The 19,168-nt window shown below is 45.0% G+C and overlaps 39 non-coding genes across 39 annotated transcripts; all 39 read left to right on the forward strand.

Annotated features, from left to right (window-relative positions):
- The first annotated feature begins 183 nt into the window (after window positions 1-183).
- LOC130504794 (5S ribosomal RNA) lies at window positions 184-302 on the forward strand. Its single transcript, XR_008941388.1, has one exon. It is a non-coding gene; the product is annotated as a 5S ribosomal RNA (ribosomal RNA).
- Window positions 303-686: 384 nt separating this feature from the next.
- Window positions 687-805, forward strand: LOC130504825 (5S ribosomal RNA). Its single transcript, XR_008941421.1, has one exon. It is a non-coding gene; the product is annotated as a 5S ribosomal RNA (ribosomal RNA).
- A 380-nt stretch (window positions 806-1,185) lies between these two features.
- Window positions 1,186-1,304, forward strand: LOC130504822 (5S ribosomal RNA). Its single transcript, XR_008941418.1, has one exon. It is a non-coding gene; the product is annotated as a 5S ribosomal RNA (ribosomal RNA).
- A 377-nt stretch (window positions 1,305-1,681) lies between these two features.
- LOC130504829 (5S ribosomal RNA) lies at window positions 1,682-1,798 on the forward strand. The gene has a single exon (XR_008941425.1). It is a non-coding gene; the product is annotated as a 5S ribosomal RNA (ribosomal RNA).
- Window positions 1,799-2,170: 372 nt separating this feature from the next.
- LOC130504805 (5S ribosomal RNA) lies at window positions 2,171-2,289 on the forward strand. Its single transcript, XR_008941401.1, has one exon. It is a non-coding gene; the product is annotated as a 5S ribosomal RNA (ribosomal RNA).
- Window positions 2,290-2,668: 379 nt separating this feature from the next.
- On the forward strand, window positions 2,669-2,782 carry LOC130504831 (5S ribosomal RNA). The gene has a single exon (XR_008941427.1). It is a non-coding gene; the product is annotated as a 5S ribosomal RNA (ribosomal RNA).
- Window positions 2,783-3,159: 377 nt separating this feature from the next.
- Window positions 3,160-3,276, forward strand: LOC130504828 (5S ribosomal RNA). The gene has a single exon (XR_008941424.1). It is a non-coding gene; the product is annotated as a 5S ribosomal RNA (ribosomal RNA).
- A 378-nt stretch (window positions 3,277-3,654) lies between these two features.
- Window positions 3,655-3,773, forward strand: LOC130504816 (5S ribosomal RNA). The gene has a single exon (XR_008941412.1). It is a non-coding gene; the product is annotated as a 5S ribosomal RNA (ribosomal RNA).
- Window positions 3,774-4,149: 376 nt separating this feature from the next.
- Window positions 4,150-4,268, forward strand: LOC130504827 (5S ribosomal RNA). The gene has a single exon (XR_008941423.1). It is a non-coding gene; the product is annotated as a 5S ribosomal RNA (ribosomal RNA).
- Window positions 4,269-4,644: 376 nt separating this feature from the next.
- Window positions 4,645-4,763, forward strand: LOC130504823 (5S ribosomal RNA). Its single transcript, XR_008941419.1, has one exon. It is a non-coding gene; the product is annotated as a 5S ribosomal RNA (ribosomal RNA).
- Window positions 4,764-5,140: 377 nt separating this feature from the next.
- On the forward strand, window positions 5,141-5,259 carry LOC130504832 (5S ribosomal RNA). The gene has a single exon (XR_008941428.1). It is a non-coding gene; the product is annotated as a 5S ribosomal RNA (ribosomal RNA).
- Window positions 5,260-5,635: 376 nt separating this feature from the next.
- LOC130504795 (5S ribosomal RNA) lies at window positions 5,636-5,754 on the forward strand. Its single transcript, XR_008941389.1, has one exon. It is a non-coding gene; the product is annotated as a 5S ribosomal RNA (ribosomal RNA).
- Window positions 5,755-6,130: 376 nt separating this feature from the next.
- Window positions 6,131-6,249, forward strand: LOC130504796 (5S ribosomal RNA). The gene has a single exon (XR_008941390.1). It is a non-coding gene; the product is annotated as a 5S ribosomal RNA (ribosomal RNA).
- A 381-nt stretch (window positions 6,250-6,630) lies between these two features.
- On the forward strand, window positions 6,631-6,749 carry LOC130504797 (5S ribosomal RNA). Its single transcript, XR_008941392.1, has one exon. It is a non-coding gene; the product is annotated as a 5S ribosomal RNA (ribosomal RNA).
- A 377-nt stretch (window positions 6,750-7,126) lies between these two features.
- On the forward strand, window positions 7,127-7,245 carry LOC130504798 (5S ribosomal RNA). The gene has a single exon (XR_008941393.1). It is a non-coding gene; the product is annotated as a 5S ribosomal RNA (ribosomal RNA).
- Window positions 7,246-7,619: 374 nt separating this feature from the next.
- Window positions 7,620-7,738, forward strand: LOC130504799 (5S ribosomal RNA). Its single transcript, XR_008941394.1, has one exon. It is a non-coding gene; the product is annotated as a 5S ribosomal RNA (ribosomal RNA).
- A 375-nt stretch (window positions 7,739-8,113) lies between these two features.
- Window positions 8,114-8,232, forward strand: LOC130504800 (5S ribosomal RNA). The gene has a single exon (XR_008941395.1). It is a non-coding gene; the product is annotated as a 5S ribosomal RNA (ribosomal RNA).
- A 377-nt stretch (window positions 8,233-8,609) lies between these two features.
- On the forward strand, window positions 8,610-8,724 carry LOC130504830 (5S ribosomal RNA). The gene has a single exon (XR_008941426.1). It is a non-coding gene; the product is annotated as a 5S ribosomal RNA (ribosomal RNA).
- Window positions 8,725-9,101: 377 nt separating this feature from the next.
- On the forward strand, window positions 9,102-9,220 carry LOC130504801 (5S ribosomal RNA). The gene has a single exon (XR_008941396.1). It is a non-coding gene; the product is annotated as a 5S ribosomal RNA (ribosomal RNA).
- A 380-nt stretch (window positions 9,221-9,600) lies between these two features.
- Window positions 9,601-9,719, forward strand: LOC130504802 (5S ribosomal RNA). The gene has a single exon (XR_008941398.1). It is a non-coding gene; the product is annotated as a 5S ribosomal RNA (ribosomal RNA).
- Window positions 9,720-10,098: 379 nt separating this feature from the next.
- LOC130504803 (5S ribosomal RNA) lies at window positions 10,099-10,217 on the forward strand. The gene has a single exon (XR_008941399.1). It is a non-coding gene; the product is annotated as a 5S ribosomal RNA (ribosomal RNA).
- A 375-nt stretch (window positions 10,218-10,592) lies between these two features.
- Window positions 10,593-10,711, forward strand: LOC130504804 (5S ribosomal RNA). Its single transcript, XR_008941400.1, has one exon. It is a non-coding gene; the product is annotated as a 5S ribosomal RNA (ribosomal RNA).
- Window positions 10,712-11,088: 377 nt separating this feature from the next.
- Window positions 11,089-11,207, forward strand: LOC130504806 (5S ribosomal RNA). The gene has a single exon (XR_008941402.1). It is a non-coding gene; the product is annotated as a 5S ribosomal RNA (ribosomal RNA).
- A 377-nt stretch (window positions 11,208-11,584) lies between these two features.
- Window positions 11,585-11,703, forward strand: LOC130504807 (5S ribosomal RNA). Its single transcript, XR_008941403.1, has one exon. It is a non-coding gene; the product is annotated as a 5S ribosomal RNA (ribosomal RNA).
- A 379-nt stretch (window positions 11,704-12,082) lies between these two features.
- On the forward strand, window positions 12,083-12,201 carry LOC130504808 (5S ribosomal RNA). Its single transcript, XR_008941404.1, has one exon. It is a non-coding gene; the product is annotated as a 5S ribosomal RNA (ribosomal RNA).
- A 376-nt stretch (window positions 12,202-12,577) lies between these two features.
- Window positions 12,578-12,696, forward strand: LOC130504809 (5S ribosomal RNA). Its single transcript, XR_008941405.1, has one exon. It is a non-coding gene; the product is annotated as a 5S ribosomal RNA (ribosomal RNA).
- A 376-nt stretch (window positions 12,697-13,072) lies between these two features.
- LOC130504810 (5S ribosomal RNA) lies at window positions 13,073-13,191 on the forward strand. The gene has a single exon (XR_008941406.1). It is a non-coding gene; the product is annotated as a 5S ribosomal RNA (ribosomal RNA).
- A 377-nt stretch (window positions 13,192-13,568) lies between these two features.
- LOC130504826 (5S ribosomal RNA) lies at window positions 13,569-13,686 on the forward strand. The gene has a single exon (XR_008941422.1). It is a non-coding gene; the product is annotated as a 5S ribosomal RNA (ribosomal RNA).
- A 380-nt stretch (window positions 13,687-14,066) lies between these two features.
- On the forward strand, window positions 14,067-14,185 carry LOC130504811 (5S ribosomal RNA). The gene has a single exon (XR_008941407.1). It is a non-coding gene; the product is annotated as a 5S ribosomal RNA (ribosomal RNA).
- A 376-nt stretch (window positions 14,186-14,561) lies between these two features.
- LOC130504812 (5S ribosomal RNA) lies at window positions 14,562-14,680 on the forward strand. The gene has a single exon (XR_008941408.1). It is a non-coding gene; the product is annotated as a 5S ribosomal RNA (ribosomal RNA).
- A 377-nt stretch (window positions 14,681-15,057) lies between these two features.
- Window positions 15,058-15,176, forward strand: LOC130504813 (5S ribosomal RNA). Its single transcript, XR_008941409.1, has one exon. It is a non-coding gene; the product is annotated as a 5S ribosomal RNA (ribosomal RNA).
- Window positions 15,177-15,551: 375 nt separating this feature from the next.
- Window positions 15,552-15,670, forward strand: LOC130504814 (5S ribosomal RNA). The gene has a single exon (XR_008941410.1). It is a non-coding gene; the product is annotated as a 5S ribosomal RNA (ribosomal RNA).
- A 376-nt stretch (window positions 15,671-16,046) lies between these two features.
- Window positions 16,047-16,165, forward strand: LOC130504815 (5S ribosomal RNA). Its single transcript, XR_008941411.1, has one exon. It is a non-coding gene; the product is annotated as a 5S ribosomal RNA (ribosomal RNA).
- Window positions 16,166-16,540: 375 nt separating this feature from the next.
- On the forward strand, window positions 16,541-16,659 carry LOC130504824 (5S ribosomal RNA). Its single transcript, XR_008941420.1, has one exon. It is a non-coding gene; the product is annotated as a 5S ribosomal RNA (ribosomal RNA).
- A 375-nt stretch (window positions 16,660-17,034) lies between these two features.
- Window positions 17,035-17,153, forward strand: LOC130504817 (5S ribosomal RNA). The gene has a single exon (XR_008941413.1). It is a non-coding gene; the product is annotated as a 5S ribosomal RNA (ribosomal RNA).
- Window positions 17,154-17,529: 376 nt separating this feature from the next.
- On the forward strand, window positions 17,530-17,648 carry LOC130504818 (5S ribosomal RNA). The gene has a single exon (XR_008941414.1). It is a non-coding gene; the product is annotated as a 5S ribosomal RNA (ribosomal RNA).
- Window positions 17,649-18,027: 379 nt separating this feature from the next.
- Window positions 18,028-18,146, forward strand: LOC130504819 (5S ribosomal RNA). The gene has a single exon (XR_008941415.1). It is a non-coding gene; the product is annotated as a 5S ribosomal RNA (ribosomal RNA).
- A 376-nt stretch (window positions 18,147-18,522) lies between these two features.
- LOC130504820 (5S ribosomal RNA) lies at window positions 18,523-18,641 on the forward strand. Its single transcript, XR_008941416.1, has one exon. It is a non-coding gene; the product is annotated as a 5S ribosomal RNA (ribosomal RNA).
- Window positions 18,642-19,019: 378 nt separating this feature from the next.
- On the forward strand, window positions 19,020-19,138 carry LOC130504821 (5S ribosomal RNA). The gene has a single exon (XR_008941417.1). It is a non-coding gene; the product is annotated as a 5S ribosomal RNA (ribosomal RNA).
- Window positions 19,139-19,168: the final 30 nt, after the last annotated feature.

Raw genomic sequence — 19,168 nt, forward strand, 5'->3', positions numbered from 1 at the left:
TTTCGGGCCGTGATTGAGATGCGATACGCTGTTTCCGGGTGTTTTTTTGCAGTTTCCTATATCAAATCCATACATTTTGATGCATGGAAAAATTACAAAAAAAAAAACTTAGGTGGGCCACACGCAAATCTACTCGTATTCTCGGATTAAAAGGATATATGGAATTGCGAGTCATGTACTAACGGGTGCGATCATACCAGCACTAATGCACCGGATCCCATCAGAACTCCGCAGTTAAGCGTGCTTGGGCGAGAGTAGTACTAGGATGGGTGACCTCCCGGGAAGTCCTCGTGTTGCACCCCTTTTTTATTTTTTTTTCTTCAATTTGAAACGTGTCAAATCTTGAAAACCCCATAACTTTTGAACCGTGTGGAACTACGACGCCCACAGCACCATTTCGGAAAGCCCCCAAAACCATCTAGGCCAGTGAATAGGGCTGGCGATTTTTCGACCCCAAATTCTGCCGTTTAGAGCCTCAAACAGGCTGTCGAATGTTTCGGGCCGTGATTGAGATGCGATACGCTGTTTCCGGGTGTTTTTTGCAGTTTCCTATATCAATATCCATACATTTGATGCATGGAAATTACAAAAAAAAAAAAAAACTTAGGTGGGCCACACGCAAATCTACTCGTATTCTCGATTAAAAATTAAAATGGATAATATGGAATTGCGAGTCATGTACTAACGGGTGCGATCATACCAGCACTAATGCACCGGATCCCATCAGAACTCCGCAGTTAAGCGTGCTTGGGCGAGAGTAGTACTAGGATGGGTGACCTCCCCGGAAGTCCTCGTGTTGCACCCCTTTTTATATTTTTTTTCTTCAATTTGAAACGTGTCAAATCTTGAAAACCCCATAACTTTTGAACCGTGTGGAACTACGACGCCACACACCCGCACATTTCGGAAAGCCCCCAAAACCATCTAGGCCAGTGAATAGGGCTGGCGATTTTTCGACCCCAAATTCTGCCGTTTAGAGCCTCAAACAGGCTGTCGAATGTTTCGGGCCGTGATTGAGATGCGATACGCTGTTTCCGGGTGTTTTTTGCAGTTTCCTATATCAATATCCATACATTTTGATGCATGGAAAAATTACAAAAAAAAAAAAACTTAGGTGGGCCACACGCAAATCTACTCGTATTCTCGGATTAAAAGGATATATGGAATTGCGAGTCATGTACTAACGGGTGCGATCATACCAGCACTAATGCACCGGATCCCATCAGAACTCCGCAGTTAAGCGTGCTTGGGCGAGAGTAGTACTAGGATGGGTGACCTCCCGGGAAGTCCTCGTGTTGCACCCTTTTTTTTTTTTTTTTCTTCAATTTGAAACGGGTCAAATCTTGAAAACCCCATAACTTTTGAACCGTGTGGAACTACGACGCCCACAGCACCATTTCGGAAAGCCCCAAAACCATCTAGGCCAGTGAATAGGGCTGGCGATTTTTTCGACCCCAAATTCTGCCGTTTAGAGCCTCAAACAGGCTGTCGAATGTTTCGGGCCGTGATTGAGATGCGATACGCTGTTTCCGGGTGTTTTTTGCAGTTTCCTATATCAATATCCATACATTTTGATGCATGGAAAAATTACAAAAAAAAAAAAAACTTAGGTGGGCCACACGCAAATCTACTCGTATTCTCGGATTAAAAGGATATATGGAATTGCGAGTCATGTACTAACGGGTGCGATCACCAGCACTAATGCACCGGATCCCATCAGAACTCCGCAGTTAAGCGTGCTTGGGCGAGAGTAGTACTAGGATGGGTGACCTCCCGGGAAGTCCTCGTGTTGCACCCTTTTTTATTTTTTTTTCTTCAATTTGAAACGTGTCAAATCTTGAAAACCCCATAACTTTTGAACCGTGTGGAACTACGACGCCCACAGCACCATTTCGGAAAGCCCCCAAAACCATCTAGGCCAGTGAATAGGGCTGGCGATTTTTCGACCCCAAATTCTGCGTTTAGAGCCTCAAACAGGCTGTCGAATGTTTCGGGCCGTGATTGAGATGCGATACGCTGTTTCCGGGTGTTTTTTGCAGTTTCCTATATCAATATCCATACATTTTGATGCATGGAAAATTACAAAAAAAAAAAATTAGGTGGGCCACACGCAAATCTACTCGTATTCTCGGATTAAAAGGATATATGGAATTGCGAGTCATGTACTAACGGGTGCGATCATACCAGCACTAATGCACCGGATCCCATCAGAACTCCGCAGTTAAGCGTGCTTGGGCGAGAGTAGTACTAGGATGGGTGACCTCCCGGGAAGTCCTCGTGTTGCACCCCTTTTTTTATTTTTTTTTCTTCAATTTGAAACGGGTCAAATCTTGAAAACCCCATAACTTTTGAACCGTGTGGAACTACGACGCCCACAGCACCATTTCGGAAAGCCCCCAAAACCATCTAGGCCAGTGAATAGGGCTGGCGATTTTTCGACCCCAATTCTGCCGTTTAGAGCCTCAAACAGGCTGTCGAATGTTTCGGGCCGTGATTGAGATGCGATACGCTGTTTCCGGGTGTTTTTTTGCAGTTTCCTATATCAATATCCATACATTTTGATGCATGGAAAAATTACAAAAAAAAAAAAAACTTAGGTGGGCCACACGCAAATCTACTCGTATTCTCGGATTAAAAGGATATATGGAATTGCGAGTCATGTACTAACGGGTGCGATCATACCAGCACTAATGCACCGGATCCCATCAGAACTCCGCAGTTAAGCGTGCTTGGGCGAGAGTAGTACTAGGATGGGTGACCTCCCGGCCTCGTGTTGCACCCTTTTTTATTTTTTTTTCTTCAATTTGAAACGGGTCAAATCTTGAAAACCCCATAACTTTTGAACCGTGTGGAACTACGACGCCCACAGCACCATTTCGGAAAGCCCCCAAAACCATCTAGGCCAGTGAATAGGGCTGGCGATTTTTCGACCCCAAATTCTGCCGTTTAGAGCCTCAAACAGGCTGTCGAATGTTTCGGGCCGTGATTGAGATGCGATACGCTGTTTCCGGGTGTTTTTTGCAGTTTCCTATATCAATATCCATACATTTTGATGCATGGAAAAATTACAAAAAAAAAAAAAACTTAGGTGGGCCACACGCAAATCTACTCGTATTCTCGGATTAAAAGGATATATGGAATTGCGAGTCATGTACTAACGGGTGCGATCATACCAGCACTAATGCACCGGATCCCATCAGAACTCCGCAGTTAAGCGTGCTTGGGCGAGTAGTACTAGGATGGGTGACCTCCCGGGAAGTCCTCGTGTTGCACCCCCTTTTTATATTTTTTTCTTCAATTTGAAACGTGTCAAATCTTGAAAACCCCATAACTTTTGAACCGTGTGGAACTACGACGCCCACAGCACCATTTCGGAAAGCCCCCAAAACCATCTAGGCCAGTGAATAGGGCTGGCGATTTTTTGACCCCAAATTCTGCCGTTTAGAGCCTCAAACAGGCTGTCGAATGTTTCGGGCCGTGATTGAGATGCGATACGCTGTTTCCGGGTGTTTTTTGCAGTTTCCTATATCAATATCCATACATTTTGATGCATGGAAAAATTACAAAAAAAAAAAAAACTTAGGTGGGCCACACGCAAATCTACTCGTATTCTCGGATTAAAAGGATATATGGAATTGCGAGTCATGTACTAACGGGTGCGATCATACCAGCACTAATGCACCGGATCCCATCAGAACTCCGCAGTTAAGCGTGCTTGGGCGAGAGTAGTACTAGGATGGGTGACCTCCCGGGAAGTCCTCGTGTTGCACCCCTTTTTTATTTTTTTTTCTTCAATTTGAAACGGGTCAAATCTTGAAAACCCCATAACTTTTGAACCGTGTGGAACTACGACGCCCACAGCACCATTTCGGAAAGCCCCCAAAACCATCTAGGCCAGTGAATAGGGCTGGCGATTTTTCGACCCCAAATTCTGCCGTTTAGAGCCTCAAACAGGCTGTCGAATGTTTCGGGCCGTGATTGAGATGCGATACGCTGTTTCCGGGTGTTTTTTGCAGTTTCCTATATCAATATCCATACATTTTGATGCATGGAAAAATTACAAAAAAAAAAAACTTAGGTGGGCCACACGCAAATCTACTCGTATTCTCGGATTAAAAGGATATATGGAATTGCGAGTCATGTACTAACGGGTGCGATCATACCAGCACTAATGCACCGGATCCCATCAGAACTCCGCAGTTAAGCGTGCTTGGGCGAGAGTAGTACTAGGATGGGTGACCTCCCGGGAAGTCCTCGTGTTGCACCCCTTTTTTATTTTTTTTTCTTCAATTTGAAACGGGTCAAATCTTGAAAACCCCATAACTTTTGAACCGTGTGGAACTACGACGCCCACAGCACCATTTCGGAAAGCCCCCAAAACCATCTAGGCCAGTGAATAGGGCTGGCGATTTTTCGACCCCAAATTCTGCCGTTTAGAGCCTCAAACAGGCTGTCGAATGTTTCGGGCCGTGATTGAGATGCGATACGCTGTTTCCGGGTGTTTTTTGCAGTTTCCTATATCAATATCCATACATTTTGATGCATGGAAAAATTACAAAAAAAAAAAACTTAGGTGGGCCACACGCAAATCTACTCGTATTCTCGGATTAAAAGGATATATGGAATTGCGAGTCATGTACTAACGGGTGCGATCATACCAGCACTAATGCACCGGATCCCATCAGAACTCCGCAGTTAAGCGTGCTTGGGCGAGAGTAGTACTAGGATGGGTGACCTCCCGGGAAGTCCTCGTGTTGCACCCTTTTTTATATTTTTTTTCTTCAATTTGAAACGGGTCAAATCTTGAAAACCCCATAACTTTTGAACCGTGTGGAACTACGACGCCCACAGCACCATTTCGGAAAGCCCCCAAAACCATCTAGGCCAGTGAATAGGGCTGGCGATTTTTCGACCCCAAATTCTGCCGTTTAGAGCCTCAAACAGGCTGTCGAATGTTTCGGGCCGTGATTGAGATGCGATACGCTGTTTCCGGGTGTTTTTTGCAGTTTCCTATATCAATATCCATACATTTTGATGCATGGAAAAATTAAAAAAAAAAAAAAACTTAGGTGGGCCACACGCAAATCTACTCGTATTCTCGGATTAAAAGGATATATGGAATTGCGAGTCATGTACTAACGGGTGCGATCATACCAGCACTAATGCACCGGATCCCATCAGAACTCCGCAGTTAAGCGTGCTTGGGCGAGAGTAGTACTAGGATGGGTGACCTCCCGGGAAGTCCTCGTGTTGCACCCCTTTTTTATTTTTTTTCTTCAATTTGAAACGTGTCAAATCTTGAAAACCCCATAACTTTTGAACCGTGTGGAACTACGACGCCCACAGCACCATTTCGGAAAGCCCCCAAAACCATCTAGGCCAGTGAATAGGGCTGGCGATTTTTCGACCCCAAATTCTGCCGTTTAGAGCCTCAAACAGGCTGTCGAATGTTTCGGGCCGTGATTGAGATGCGATACGCTGTTTCCGGGTGTTTTTTGCAGTTTCCTATATCAATATCCATACATTTTGATGCATGGAAAAATTACAAAAAAAAAAAAACTTAGGTGGGCCACACGCAAATCTACTCGTATTCTCGGATTAAAAGGATATATGGAATTGCGAGTCATGTACTAACGGGTGCGATCATACCAGCACTAATGCACCGGATCCCATCAGAACTCCGCAGTTAAGCGTGCTTGGGCGAGAGTAGTACTAGGATGGGTGACCTCCCGGGAAGTCCTCGTGTTGCACCCCTTTTTTATTTTTTTTCTTCAATTTGAAACGGGTCAAATCTTGAAAACCCCATAACTTTTGAACCGTGTGGAACTACGACGCCCACAGCACCATTTCGGAAAGCCCCCAAAACCATCTAGGCCAGTGAATAGGGCTGGCGATTTTTCGACCCCAAATTCTGCCGTTTAGAGCCTCAAACAGGCTGTCGAATGTTTCGGGCCGTGATTGAGATGCGATACGCTGTTTCCGGGTGTTTTTTGCAGTTTCCTATATCAATATCCATACATTTTGATGCATGGAAAAATTACAAAAAAAAAAAAACTTAGGTGGGCCACACGCAAATCTACTCGTATTCTCGGATTAAAAGGATATATGGAATTGCGAGTCATGTACTAACGGGTGCGATCATACCAGCACTAATGCACCGGATCCCATCAGAACTCCGCAGTTAAGCGTGCTTGGGCGAGAGTAGTACTAGGATGGGTGACCTCCCGGGAAGTCCTCGTGTTGCACCCCTTTTTTATTTTTTTTCTTCAATTTGAAACGGGTCAAATCTTGAAAACCCCATAACTTTTGAACCGTGTGGAACTACGACGCCCACAGCACCATTTCGGAAAGCCCCCAAAACCATCTAGGCCAGTGAATAGGGCTGGCGATTTTCGACCTTTCCACCAAATTCTGCCTTTAGAGCCTCAAACAGGCTGTCGAATGTTTCGGGCCGTGATTGAGATGCGATACGCTGTTTCCGGGTGTTTTTTGCAGTTTCCTATATCAATATCCATACATTTTGATGCATGGAAAAATTACAAAAAAAAAAAAAACTTAGGTGGGCCACACGCAAATCTACTCGTATTCTCGGATTAAAAGGATATATGGAATTGCGAGTCATGTACTAACGGGTGCGATCATACCAGCACTAATGCACCGGATCCCATCAGAACTCCGCAGTTAAGCGTGCTTGGGCGAGAGTAGTACTAGGATGGGTGACCTCCCGGGAAGTCCTCGTGTTGCACCCCTTTTTTTATTTTTTTTCTTCAATTTGAAACGGGTCAAATCTTGAAAACCCCATAACTTTTGAACCGTGTGGAACTACGACGCCCACAGCACCATTTCGGAAAGCCCCCAAAACCATCTAGGCCAGTGAATAGGGCTGGCGATTTTTCGACCCCAAATTCTGCCGTTTAGAGCCTCAAACAGGCTGTCGAATGTTTCGGGCCGTGATTGAGATGCGATACGCTGTTTCCGGGTGTTTTTTGCAGTTTCCTATATCAATATCCATACATTTTGATGCATGGAAAAATTACAAAAAAAAAAAAACTTAGGTGGGCCACACGCAAATCTACTCGTATTCTCGGATTAAAAGGATATATGGAATTGCGAGTCATGTACTAACGGGTGCGATCATACCAGCACTAATGCACCGGATCCCATCAGAACTCCGCAGTTAAGCGTGCTTGGGCGAGAGTAGTACTAGGATGGGTGACCTCCCGGGAAGTCCTCGTGTTGCACCCCTTTTTTATTTTTTTCTTCAATTTGAAACGGGTCAAATCTTGAAAACCCCATAACTTTTGAACCGTGTGGAACTACGACGCCCACAGCACCATTTCGGAAAGCCCCCAAAACCATCTAGGCCAGTGAATAGGGCTGGCGATTTTTCGACCCCAAATTCTGCCGTTTAGAGCCTCAAACAGGCTGTCGAATGTTTCGGGCCGTGATTGAGATGCGATACGCTGTTTCCGGGTGTTTTTTGCAGTTTCCTATATCAATATCCATACATTTTGATGCATGGAAAAATTAAAAAAAAAAAAAACTTAGGTGGGCCACACGCAAATCTACTCGTATTCTCGGATTAAAAGGATATATGGAATTGCGAGTCATGTACTAACGGGTGCGATCATACCAGCACTAATGCACCGGATCCCATCAGAACTCCGCAGTTAAGCGTGCTTGGGCGAGAGTAGTACTAGGATGGGTGACCTCCCGGGAAGTCCTCGTGTTGCACCCCTTTTTTATTTTTTTCTTCAATTTGAAACGTGTCAAATCTTGAAAACCCCATAACTTTTGAACCGTGTGGAACTACGACGCCCACAGCACCATTTCGGAAAGCCCCCAAAACCATCTAGGCCAGTGAATAGGGCTGGCGATTTTTTCGACCCCAAATTCTGCCGTTTAGAGCCTCAAACAGGCTGTCGAATGTTTCGGGCCGTGATTGAGATGCGATACGCTGTTTCCGGGTGTTTTTTGCAGTTTCCTATATCAATATATACATTTTGATGCATGGAAAAATTACAAAAAAAAAAAAAACTTAGGTGGGCCACACGCAAATCTACTCGTATTCTCGGATTAAAAGGATATATGGAATTGCGAGTCATGTACTAACGGGTGCGATCATACCAGCACTAATGCACCGGATCCCATCAGAACTCCGCAGTTAAGCGTGCTTGGGCGAGAGTAGTACTAGGATGGGTGACCTCCCGGGAAGTCCTCGTGTTGCACCCCTTTTTTATTTTTTTTCTTCAATTTGAAACGGGTCAAATCTTGAAAACCCCATAACTTTTGAACCGTGTGGAACTACGACGCCCACAGCACCATTTCGGAAAGCCCCCAAAACCATCTAGGCCAGTGAATAGGGCTGGCGATTTTTCGACCCCAAATTCTGCCGTTTAGAGCCTCAAACAGGCTGTCGAATGTTTCGGGCCGTGATTGAGATGCGATACGCTGTTTCCGGGTGTTTTTTGCAGTTTCCTATATCAATATCCATACATTTTGATGCATGGAAAAATTACAAAAAAAAAAAAAACTTAGGTGGGCCACACGCAAATCTACTCGTATTCTCGGATTAAAAGGATATATGGAATTGCGAGTCATGTACTAACGGGTGCGATCATACCAGCACTAATGCACCGGATCCCATCAGAACTCCGCAGTTAAGCGTGCTTGGGCGAGAGTAGTACTAGGATGGGTGACCTCCCGGGCCTCGTGTTGCACCCCTTTTTTATATTTTTTTCTTCAATTTGAAACGGTCAAATCTTGAAAACCCCATAACTTTTGAACCGTGTGGAACTACGACGCCCACAGCACCATTTCGGAAAGCCCCCAAAACCATCTAGGCCAGTGAATAGGGCTGGCGATTTTTCGACCCCAAATTCTGCCGTTTAGAGCCTCAAACAGGCTGTCGAATGTTTCGGGCCGTGATTGAGATGCGATACGCTGTTTCCGGGTGTTTTTTGCAGTTTCCTATATCAATATCCATACATTTTGATGCATGGAAAAATTACAAAAAAAAAAAAAACTTAGGTGGGCCACACGCAAATCTACTCGTATTCTCGGATTAAAAGGATATATGGAATTGCGAGTCATGTACTAACGGGTGCGATCATACCAGCACTAATGCACCGGATCCCATCAGAACTCCGCAGTTAAGCGTGCTTGGGCGAGAGTAGTACTAGGATGGGTGACCTCCCGGGAAGTCCTCGTGTTGCACCCCTTTTTTTATTTTTTTTCTTCAATTTGAAACGGGTCAAATCTTGAAAACCCCATAACTTTTGAACCGTGTGGAACTACGACGCCCACAGCACCATTTCGGAAAGCCCCCAAAACCATCTAGGCCAGTGAATAGGGCTGGCGATTTTTCGACCCCAAATTCTGCCGTTTAGAGCCTCAAACAGGCTGTCGAATGTTTCGGGCCGTGATTGAGATGCGATACGCTGTTTCCGGGTGTTTTTTTGCAGTTTCCTATATCAATATCCATACATTTTGATGCATGGAAAAATTACAAAAAAAAAAAAAAACTTAGGTGGGCCACACGCAAATCTACTCGTATTCTCGGATTAAAAGGATATATGGAATTGCGAGTCATGTACTAACGGGTGCGATCATACCAGCACTAATGCACCGGATCCCATCAGAACTCCGCAGTTAAGCGTGCTTGGGCGAGAGTAGTACTAGGATGGGTGACCTCCCGGGAAGTCCTCGTGTTGCACCCCTTTTTTTATTTTTTTTCTTCAATTTGAAACGTGTCAAATCTTGAAAACCCCATAACTTTTGAACCGTGTGGAACTACGACGCCCACAGCACCATTTCGGAAAGCCCCCAAAACCATCTAGGCCAGTGAATAGGGCTGGCGATTTTTCGACCCCAAATTCTGCCGTTTAGAGCCTCAAACAGGCTGTCGAATGTTTCGGGCCGTGATTGAGATGCGATACGCTGTTTCCGGGTGTTTTTTGCAGTTTCCTATATCAATATCCATACATTTTGATGCATGGAAAAATTACAAAAAAAAAAAAAAACTTAGGTGGGCCACACGCAAATCTACTCGTATTCTCGGATTAAAAGGATATATGGAATTGCGAGTCATGTACTAACGGGTGCGATCATACCAGCACTAATGCACCGGATCCCATCAGAACTCCGCAGTTAAGCGTGCTTGGGCGAGAGTAGTACTAGGATGGGTGACCTCCCGGGAAGTCCTCGTGTTGCACCCCTTTTTTATTTTTTTTCTTCAATTTGAAACGGGTCAAATCTTGAAAACCCCATAACTTTTGAACCGTGTGGAACTACGACGCCCACAGCACCATTTCGGAAAGCCCCCAAAACCATCTAGGCCAGTGAATAGGGCTGGCGATTTTTCGACCCCAAATTCTGCCGTTTAGAGCCTCAAACAGGCTGTCGAATGTTTCGGGCCGTGATTGAGATGCGATACGCTGTTTCCGGGTGTTTTTTGCAGTTTCCTATATCAATATCCATACATTTTGATGCATGGAAAAATTACAAAAAAAAAAAACTTAGGTGGGCCACACGCAAATCTACTCGTATTCTCGGATTAAAAGGATATATGGAATTGCGAGTCATGTACTAACGGGTGCGATCATACCAGCACTAATGCACCGGATCCCATCAGAACTCCGCAGTTAAGCGTGCTTGGGCGAGAGTAGTACTAGGATGGGTGACCTCCCGGGAAGTCCTCGTGTTGCACCCCTTTTTTATTTTTTTTCTTCAATTTGAAACGGGTCAAATCTTGAAAACCCCATAACTTTTGAACCGTGTGGAACTACGACGCCCACAGCACCATTTCGGAAAGCCCCCAAAACCATCTAGGCCAGTGAATAGGGCTGGCGATTTTTCGACCCCAAATTCTGCCGTTTAGAGCCTCAAACAGGCTGTCGAATGTTTCGGGCCGTGATTGAGATGCGATACGCTGTTTCCGGGTGTTTTTTGCAGTTTCCTATATCAATATCCATACATTTTGATGCATGGAAAAATTACAAAAAAAAAAAAAACTTAGGTGGGCCACACGCAAATCTACTCGTATTCTCGGATTAAAAGGATATATGGAATTGCGAGTCATGTACTAACGGGTGCGATCATACCAGCACTAATGCACCGGATCCCATCAGAACTCCGCAGTTAAGCGTGCTTGGGCGAGAGTAGTACTAGGATGGGTGACCTCCCGGGAAGTCCTCGTGTTGCACCCCTTTTTTATTTTTTTTTCTTCAATTTGAAACGGGTCAAATCTTGAAAACCCCATAACTTTTGAACCGTGTGGAACTACGACGCCCACAGCACCATTTCGGAAAGCCCCCAAAACCATCTAGGCCAGTGAATAGGGCTGGCGATTTTTCGACCCCAAATTCTGCCGTTTAGAGCCTCAAACAGGCTGTCGAATGTTTCGGGCCGTGATTGAGATGCGATACGCTGTTTCCGGGTGTTTTTTGCAGTTTCCTATATCAATATCCATACATTTTGATGCATGGAAAAATTACAAAAAAAAAAAAACTTAGGTGGGCCACACGCAAATCTACTCGTATTCTCGGATTAAAAGGATATATGGAATTGCGAGTCATGTACTAACGGGTGCGATCATACCAGCACTAATGCACCGGATCCCATCAGAACTCCGCAGTTAAGCGTGCTTGGGCGAGAGTAGTACTAGGATGGGTGACCTCCCGGGAAGTCCTCGTGTTGCACCCCTTTTTTTATTTTTTTTCTTCAATTTGAAACGGGTCAAATCTTGAAAACCCCATAACTTTTGAACCGTGTGGAACTACGACGCCCACAGCACCATTTCGGAAAGCCCCCAAAACCATCTAGGCCAGTGAATAGGGCTGGCGATTTTTCGACCCCAAATTCTGCCGTTTAGAGCCTCAAACAGGCTGTCGAATGTTTCGGGCCGTGATTGAGATGCGATACGCTGTTTCCGGGTGTTTTTTGCAGTTTCCTATATCAATATCCATACATTTTGATGCATGGAAAAATTACAAAAAAAAAAAAAAACTTAGGTGGGCCACACGCAAATCTACTCGTATTCTCGGATTAAAAGGATATATGGAATTGCGAGTCATGTACTAACGGGTGCGATCATACCAGCACTAATGCACCGGATCCCATCAGAACTCCGCAGTTAAGCGTGCTTGGGCGAGAGTAGTACTAGGATGGGTGACCTCCCGGGAAGTCCTCGTGTTGCACCCCTTTTTTATTTTTTTTCTTCAATTTGAAACGTGTCAAATCTTGAAAACCCCATAACTTTTGAACCGTGTGGAACTACGACGCCCACAGCACCATTTCGGAAAGCCCCCAAAACCATCTAGGCCAGTGAATAGGGCTGGCGATTTTTCGACCCCAAATTCTGCCGTTTAGAGCCTCAAACAGGCTGTCGAATGTTTCGGGCCGTGATTGAGATGCGATACGCTGTTTCCGGGTGTTTTTTGCAGTTTCCTATATCAATATCCATACATTTTGATGCATGGAAAAATTACAAAAAAAAAAAAACTTAGGTGGGCCACACGCAAATCTACTCGTATTCTCGGATTAAAAGGATATATGGAATTGCGAGTCATGTACTAACGGGTGCGATCATACCAGCACTAATGCACCGGATCCCATCAGAACTCCGCAGTTAAGCGTGCTTGGGCGAGAGTAGTACTAGGATGGGTGACCTCCCGGGAAGTCCTCGTGTTGCACCCCTTTTTTTATTTTTTTTCTTCAATTTGAAACGGGTCAAATCTTGAAAACCCCATAACTTTTGAACCGTGTGGAACTACGACGCCCACAGCACCATTTCGGAAAGCCCCCAAAACCATCTAGGCCAGTGAATAGGGCTGGCGATTTTTCGACCCCAAATTCTGCCGTTTAGAGCCTCAAACAGGCTGTCGAATGTTTCGGGCCGTGATTGAGATGCGATACGCTGTTTCCGGTGTTTTTTTGCAGTTTCCTATATCAATATCCATACATTTTGATGCATGGAAAAATACAAAAAAAAAAAAACTTAGGTGGGCCACACGCAAATCTACTCGTATTCTCGGATTAAAAGGATATATGGAATTGCGAGTCATGTACTAACGGGTGCGATCATACCAGCACTAATGCACCGGATCCCATCAGAACTCCGCAGTTAAGCGTGCTTGGGCGAGAGTAGTACTAGGATGGGTGACCTCCCGGGAAGTCCTCGTGTTGCACCCCTTTTTATATTTTTTTCTTCAATTTGAAACGGGTCAAATCTTGAAAACCCCATAACTTTTGAACCGTGTGGAACTACGACGCCCACAGCACCATTTCGGAAAGCCCCCAAAACCATCTAGGCCAGTGAATAGGGCTGGCGATTTTTCGACCCCAAATTCTGCCGTTTAGAGCCTCAAACAGGCTGTCGAATGTTTCGGGCCGTGATTGAGATGCGATACGCTGTTTCCGGGTGTTTTTTGCAGTTTCCTATATCAATATCCATACATTTTGATGCATGGAAAAATTAAAAAAAAAAAAAAAACTTAGGTGGGCCACACGCAAATCTACTCGTATTCTCGGATTAAAAGGATATATGGAATTGCGAGTCATGTACTAACGGGTGCGATCATACCAGCACTAATGCACCGGATCCCATCAGAACTCCGCAGTTAAGCGTGCTTGGGCGAGAGTAGTACTAGGATGGGTGACCTCCGGGAAGTCCTCGTGTTGCACCCCTTTTTTATTTTTTTTTCTTCAATTTGAAACGGGTCAAATCTTGAAAACCCCATAACTTTTGAACCGTGTGGAACTACGACGCCCACAGCACCATTTCGGAAAGCCCCCAAAACCATCTAGGCCAGTGAATAGGGCTGGCGATTTTTCGACCCCAAATTCTGCCGTTTAGAGCCTCAAACAGGCTGTCGAATGTTTCGGGCCGTGATTGAGATGCGATACGCTGTTTCCGGGTGTTTTTTGCAGTTTCCTATATCAATATCCATACATTTTGATGCATGGAAAAATTACAAAAAAAAAAAAAAAACTTAGGTGGGCCACACGCAAATCTACTCGTATTCTCGGATTAAAAGGATATATGGAATTGCGAGTCATGTACTAACGGGTGCGATCATACCAGCACTAATGCACCGGATCCCATCAGAACTCCGCAGTTAAGCGTGCTTGGGCGAGAGTAGTACTAGGATGGGTGACCTCCCGGGAAGTCCTCGTGTTGCACCCCTTTTTATTTTTTTTCTTCAATTTGAAACGGGTCAAATCTTGAAAACCCCATAACTTTTGAACCGTGTGGAACTACGACGCCCACAGCACCATTTCGGAAAGCCCCCAAAACCATCTAGGCCAGTGAATAGGGCTGGCGATTTTTCGACCCCAAATTCTGCCGTTTAGAGCCTCAAACAGGCTGTCGAATGTTTCGGGCCGTGATTGAGATGCGATACGCTGTTTCCGGGTGTTTTTTGCAGTTTCCTATATCAATATCCATACATTTTGATGCATGGAAAAATTACAAAAAAAAAAAAAACTTAGGTGGGCCACACGCAAATCTACTCGTATTCTCGGATTAAAAGGATATATGGAATTGCGAGTCATGTACTAACGGGTGCGATCATACCAGCACTAATGCACCGGATCCCATCAGAACTCCGCAGTTAAGCGTGCTTGGGCGAGAGTAGTACTAGGATGGGTGACCTCCCGGGAAGTCCTCGTGTTGCACCCCTTTTTTATTTTTTTTTCTTCAATTTGAAACGGGTCAAATCTTGAAAACCCCATAACTTTTGAACCGTGTGGAACTACGACGCCCACAGCACCATTTCGGAAAGCCCCCAAAACCATCTAGGCCAGTGAATAGGGCTGGCGATTTTCGACCCCAAATTCTGCCGTTTAGAGCCTCAAACAGGCTGTCGAATGTTTCGGGCCGTGATTGAGATGCGATACGCTGTTTCCGGGTGTTTTTTGCAGTTTCCTATATCAATATCCATACATTTTGATGCATGGAAAAATTACAAAAAAAAAAAAAACTTAGGTGGGCCACACGCAAATCTACTCGTATTCTCGGATTAAAAGGATATATGGAATTGCGAGTCATGTACTAACGGGTGCGATCATACCAGCACTAATGCACCGGATCCCATCAGAACTCCGCAGTTAAGCGTGCTTGGGCGAGAGTAGTACTAGGATGGGTGACCTCCCGGGAAGTCCTCGTGTTGCACCCCTTTTTTATTTTTTTTCTTCAATTTGAAACGTGTCAAATCTTGAAAACCCCATAACTTTTGAACCGTGTGGAACTACGACGCCCACAGCACCATTTCGGAAAGCCCAAAACCATCTAGGCCAGTGAATAGGGCTGGCGATTTTTCGACCCCAAATTCTGCCGTTTAGAGCCTCAAACAGGCTGTCGAATGTTTCGGGCCGTGATTGAGATGCGATACGCTGTTTCCGGGTGTTTTTTGCAGTTTCCTATATCAATATCCATACATTTTGATGCATGGAAAAATTACAAAAAAAAAAAAAACTTAGGTGGGCCACACGCAAATCTACTCGTATTCTCGGATTAAAAGGATATATGGAATTGCGAGTCATGTACTAACGGGTGCGATCATACCAGCACTAATGCACCGGATCCCATCAGAACTCCGCAGTTAAGCGTGCTTGGGCGAGAGTAGTACTAGGATGGGTGACCTCCCGGGAAGTCCTCGTGTTGCACCCCTTTTTTTTTTTTTTTCTTCAATTTGAAACGGTCAAATCTTGAAAACCCCATAACTTTTGAACCGTGTGGAACTACGACGCCCACAGCACCATTTCGGAAAGCCCCAAAACCATCTAGGCCAGTGAATAGGGCTGGCGATTTTTCGACCCCAAATTCTGCCGTTTAGAGCCTCAAACAGGCTGTCGAATGTTTCGGGCCGTGATTGAGATGCGATACGCTGTTTCCGGGTGTTTTTTGCAGTTTCCTATATCAATATCCATACATTTTGATGCATGGAAAAATTACAAAAAAAAAAAAAACTTAGGTGGGCCACAACGCAAATCTACTCGTATTCTCGGATTAAAAGGATATATGGAATTGCGAGTCATGTACTAACGGGTGCGATCATACCAGCACTAATGCACCGGATCCCATCAGAACTCCGCAGTTAAGCGTGCTTGGGCGAGAGTAGTACTAGGATGGGTGACCTCCCGGGAAGTCCTCGTGTTGCACCCCTTTTTTTTATTTTTTCTTCAATTTGAAACGGGTCAAATCTTGAAAACCCCATAACTTTTGAACCGTGTGGAACTACGACGCCCACAGCACCATTTCGGAAAGCCCCCAAAACCATCTAGGCCAGTGAATAGGGCTGGCGATTTTTCGACCCCAAATTCTGCCGTTTAGAGCCTCAAACAGGCTGTCGAATGTTTCGGGCCGTGATTGAGATGCGATACGCTGTTTCCGGGTGTTTTTTGCAGTTTCCTATATCAATATCCATACATTTTGATGCATGGAAAAATTACAAAAAAAAAAAACTTAGGTGGGCCACACGCAAATCTACTCGTATTCTCGGATTAAAAGGATATATGGAATTGCGAGTCATGTACTAACGGGTGCGATCATACCAGCACTAATGCACCGGATCCCATCAGAACTCCGCAGTTAAGCGTGCTTGGGCGAGAGTAGTACTAGGATGGGTGACCTCCCGGGAAGTCCTCGTGTTGCACCCTTTTTTATTTTTTTTTCTTCAATTTGAAACGTGTCAAATCTTGAAAACCCCATAACTTTTGAACCGTGTGGAACTACGACGCCCACAGCACCATTTCGGAAAGCCCCAAAACCATCTAGGCCAGTGAATAGGGCTGGCGATTTTTCGACCCCAAATTCTGCCGTTTAGAGCCTCAAACAGGCTGTCGAATGTTTCGGGCCGTGATTGAGATGCGATACGCTGTTTCCGGGTGTTTTTTGCAGTTTCCTATATCAATATCCATACATTTTGATGCATGGAAAAATTACAAAAAAAAAAAAACTTAGGTGGGCCACACGCAAATCTACTCGTATTCTCGGATTAAAAGGATATATGGAATTGCGAGTCATGTACTAACGGGTGCGATCATACCAGCACTAATGCACCGGATCCCATCAGAACTCCGCAGTTAAGCGTGCTTGGGCGAGAGTAGTACTAGGATGGGTGACCTCCCGGGAAGTCCTCGTGTTGCACCCCTTTTTTATTTTTTTTCTTCAATTTGAAACGGGTCAAATCTTGAAAACCCCATAACTTTTGAACCGTGTGGAACTACGACGCCCACAGCACCATTTCGGAAAGCCCCCAAAACCATCTAGGCCAGTGAATAGGGCTGGCGATTTTTCGACCCCAAATTCTGCCGTTTAGAGCCTCAAACAGGCTGTCGAATGTTTCGGGCCGTGATTGAGATGCGATACGCTGTTTCCGGGTGTTTTTTGCAGTTTCCTATATCAATATCCATACATTTTGATGCATGGAAAAATTACAAAAAAAAAAAAACTTAGGTGGGCCACACGCAAATCTACTCGTATTCTCGGATTAAAAGGATATATGGAATTGCGAGTCATGTACTAACGGGTGCGATCATACCAGCACTAATGCACCGGATCCCATCAGAACTCCGCAGTTAAGCGTGCTTGGGCGAGAGTAGTACTAGGATGGGTGACCTCCCGGGAAGTCCTCGTGTTGCACCCCTTTTTTATTTTTTTTTCTTCAATTTGAAACGGGTCAAATCTTGAAAACCCCATAACTTTTGAACCGTGTGGAACTACGACGCCCACAGCACCATTTCGGAAAGCCCCCAAAACCATCTAGGCCAGTGAATAGGGCTGGCGATTTTTCGACCCCAAATTCTGCCGTTTAGAGCCTCAAACAGGCTGTCGAATGTTTCGGGCCGTGATTGAGATGCGATACGCTGTTTCCGGGTGTTTTTTTGCAGTTTCCTATATCAATATCCATACATTTTGATGCATGGAAAAATTACAAAAAAAAAAAAAACTTAGGTGGGCCACACGCAAATCTACTCGTATTCTCGGATTAAAAGGATATATGGAATTGCGAGTCATGTACTAACGGGTGCGATCATACCAGCACTAATGCACCGGATCCCATCAGAACTCCGCAGTTAAGCGTGCTTGGGCGAGAGTAGTACTAGGATGGGTGACCTCCCGGGAAGTCCTCGTGTTGCACCCCTTTTTTATTTTTTTTTCTTCAATTTGAAACGGGTCAAATCTTGAAAACCCCATAACTTTTGAACCGTGTGGAACTACGACGCCCACAGCACCATTTCGGAAAGCCCCCAAAACCATCTAGGCCAGTGAATAGGGCTGGCGATTTTTCGACCCCAAATTCTGCCGTTTAGAGCCTCAAACAGGCTGTCGAATGTTTCGGGCCGTGATTGAGATGCGATACGCTGTTTCCGGGTGTTTTTTGCAGTTTCCTATATCAATATCCATACATTTTGATGCATGGAAAAATTACAAAAAAAAAAAACTTAGGTGGGCCACACGCAAATCTACTCGTATTCTCGGATTAAAAGGATATATGGAATTGCGAGTCATGTACTAACGGGTGCGATCATACCAGCACTAATGCACCGGATCCCATCAGAACTCCGCAGTTAAGCGTGCTTGGGCGAGAGTAGTACTAGGATGGGTGACCTCCCGGGAAGTCCTCGTGTTGCACCCCTTTTTTATTTTTTTTTTCTTCAATTTGAAACGGGTCAAATCTTGAAACCCCATAACTTTTGAACCGTGTGGAACTACGACGCCCACAGCACCATTTCGGAAAGCCCCCAAAACCATCTAGGCCAGTGAATAGGGCTGGCGATTTTTCGACCCCAAATTCTGCCGTTTAGAGCCTCAAACAGGCTGTCGAATGTTTCGGGCCGTGATTGAGATGCGATACGCTGTTTCCGGGTGTTTTTTGCAGTTTCCTATATCAATATCCATACATTTTGATGCATGGAAAATTAACAAAAAAAAAAAAAACTTAGGTGGGCCACACGCAAATCTACTCGTATTCTCGGATTAAAAGGATATATGGAATTGCGAGTCATGTACTAACGGGTGCGATCATACCAGCACTAATGCACCGGATCCCATCAGAACTCCGCAGTTAAGCGTGCTTGGGCGAGAGTAGTACTAGGATGGGTGACCTCCCGGGAAGTCCTCGTGTTGCACCCCTTTTTTTATTTTTTTTTCTTCAATTTGAAA

The sequence above is a fragment of the Raphanus sativus genome, unplaced genomic scaffold, assembly GCF_000801105.2.
Source record: "Raphanus sativus cultivar WK10039 unplaced genomic scaffold, ASM80110v3 Scaffold1812, whole genome shotgun sequence".
NCBI lineage: Eukaryota > Viridiplantae > Streptophyta > Magnoliopsida > Brassicales > Brassicaceae > Raphanus > Raphanus sativus.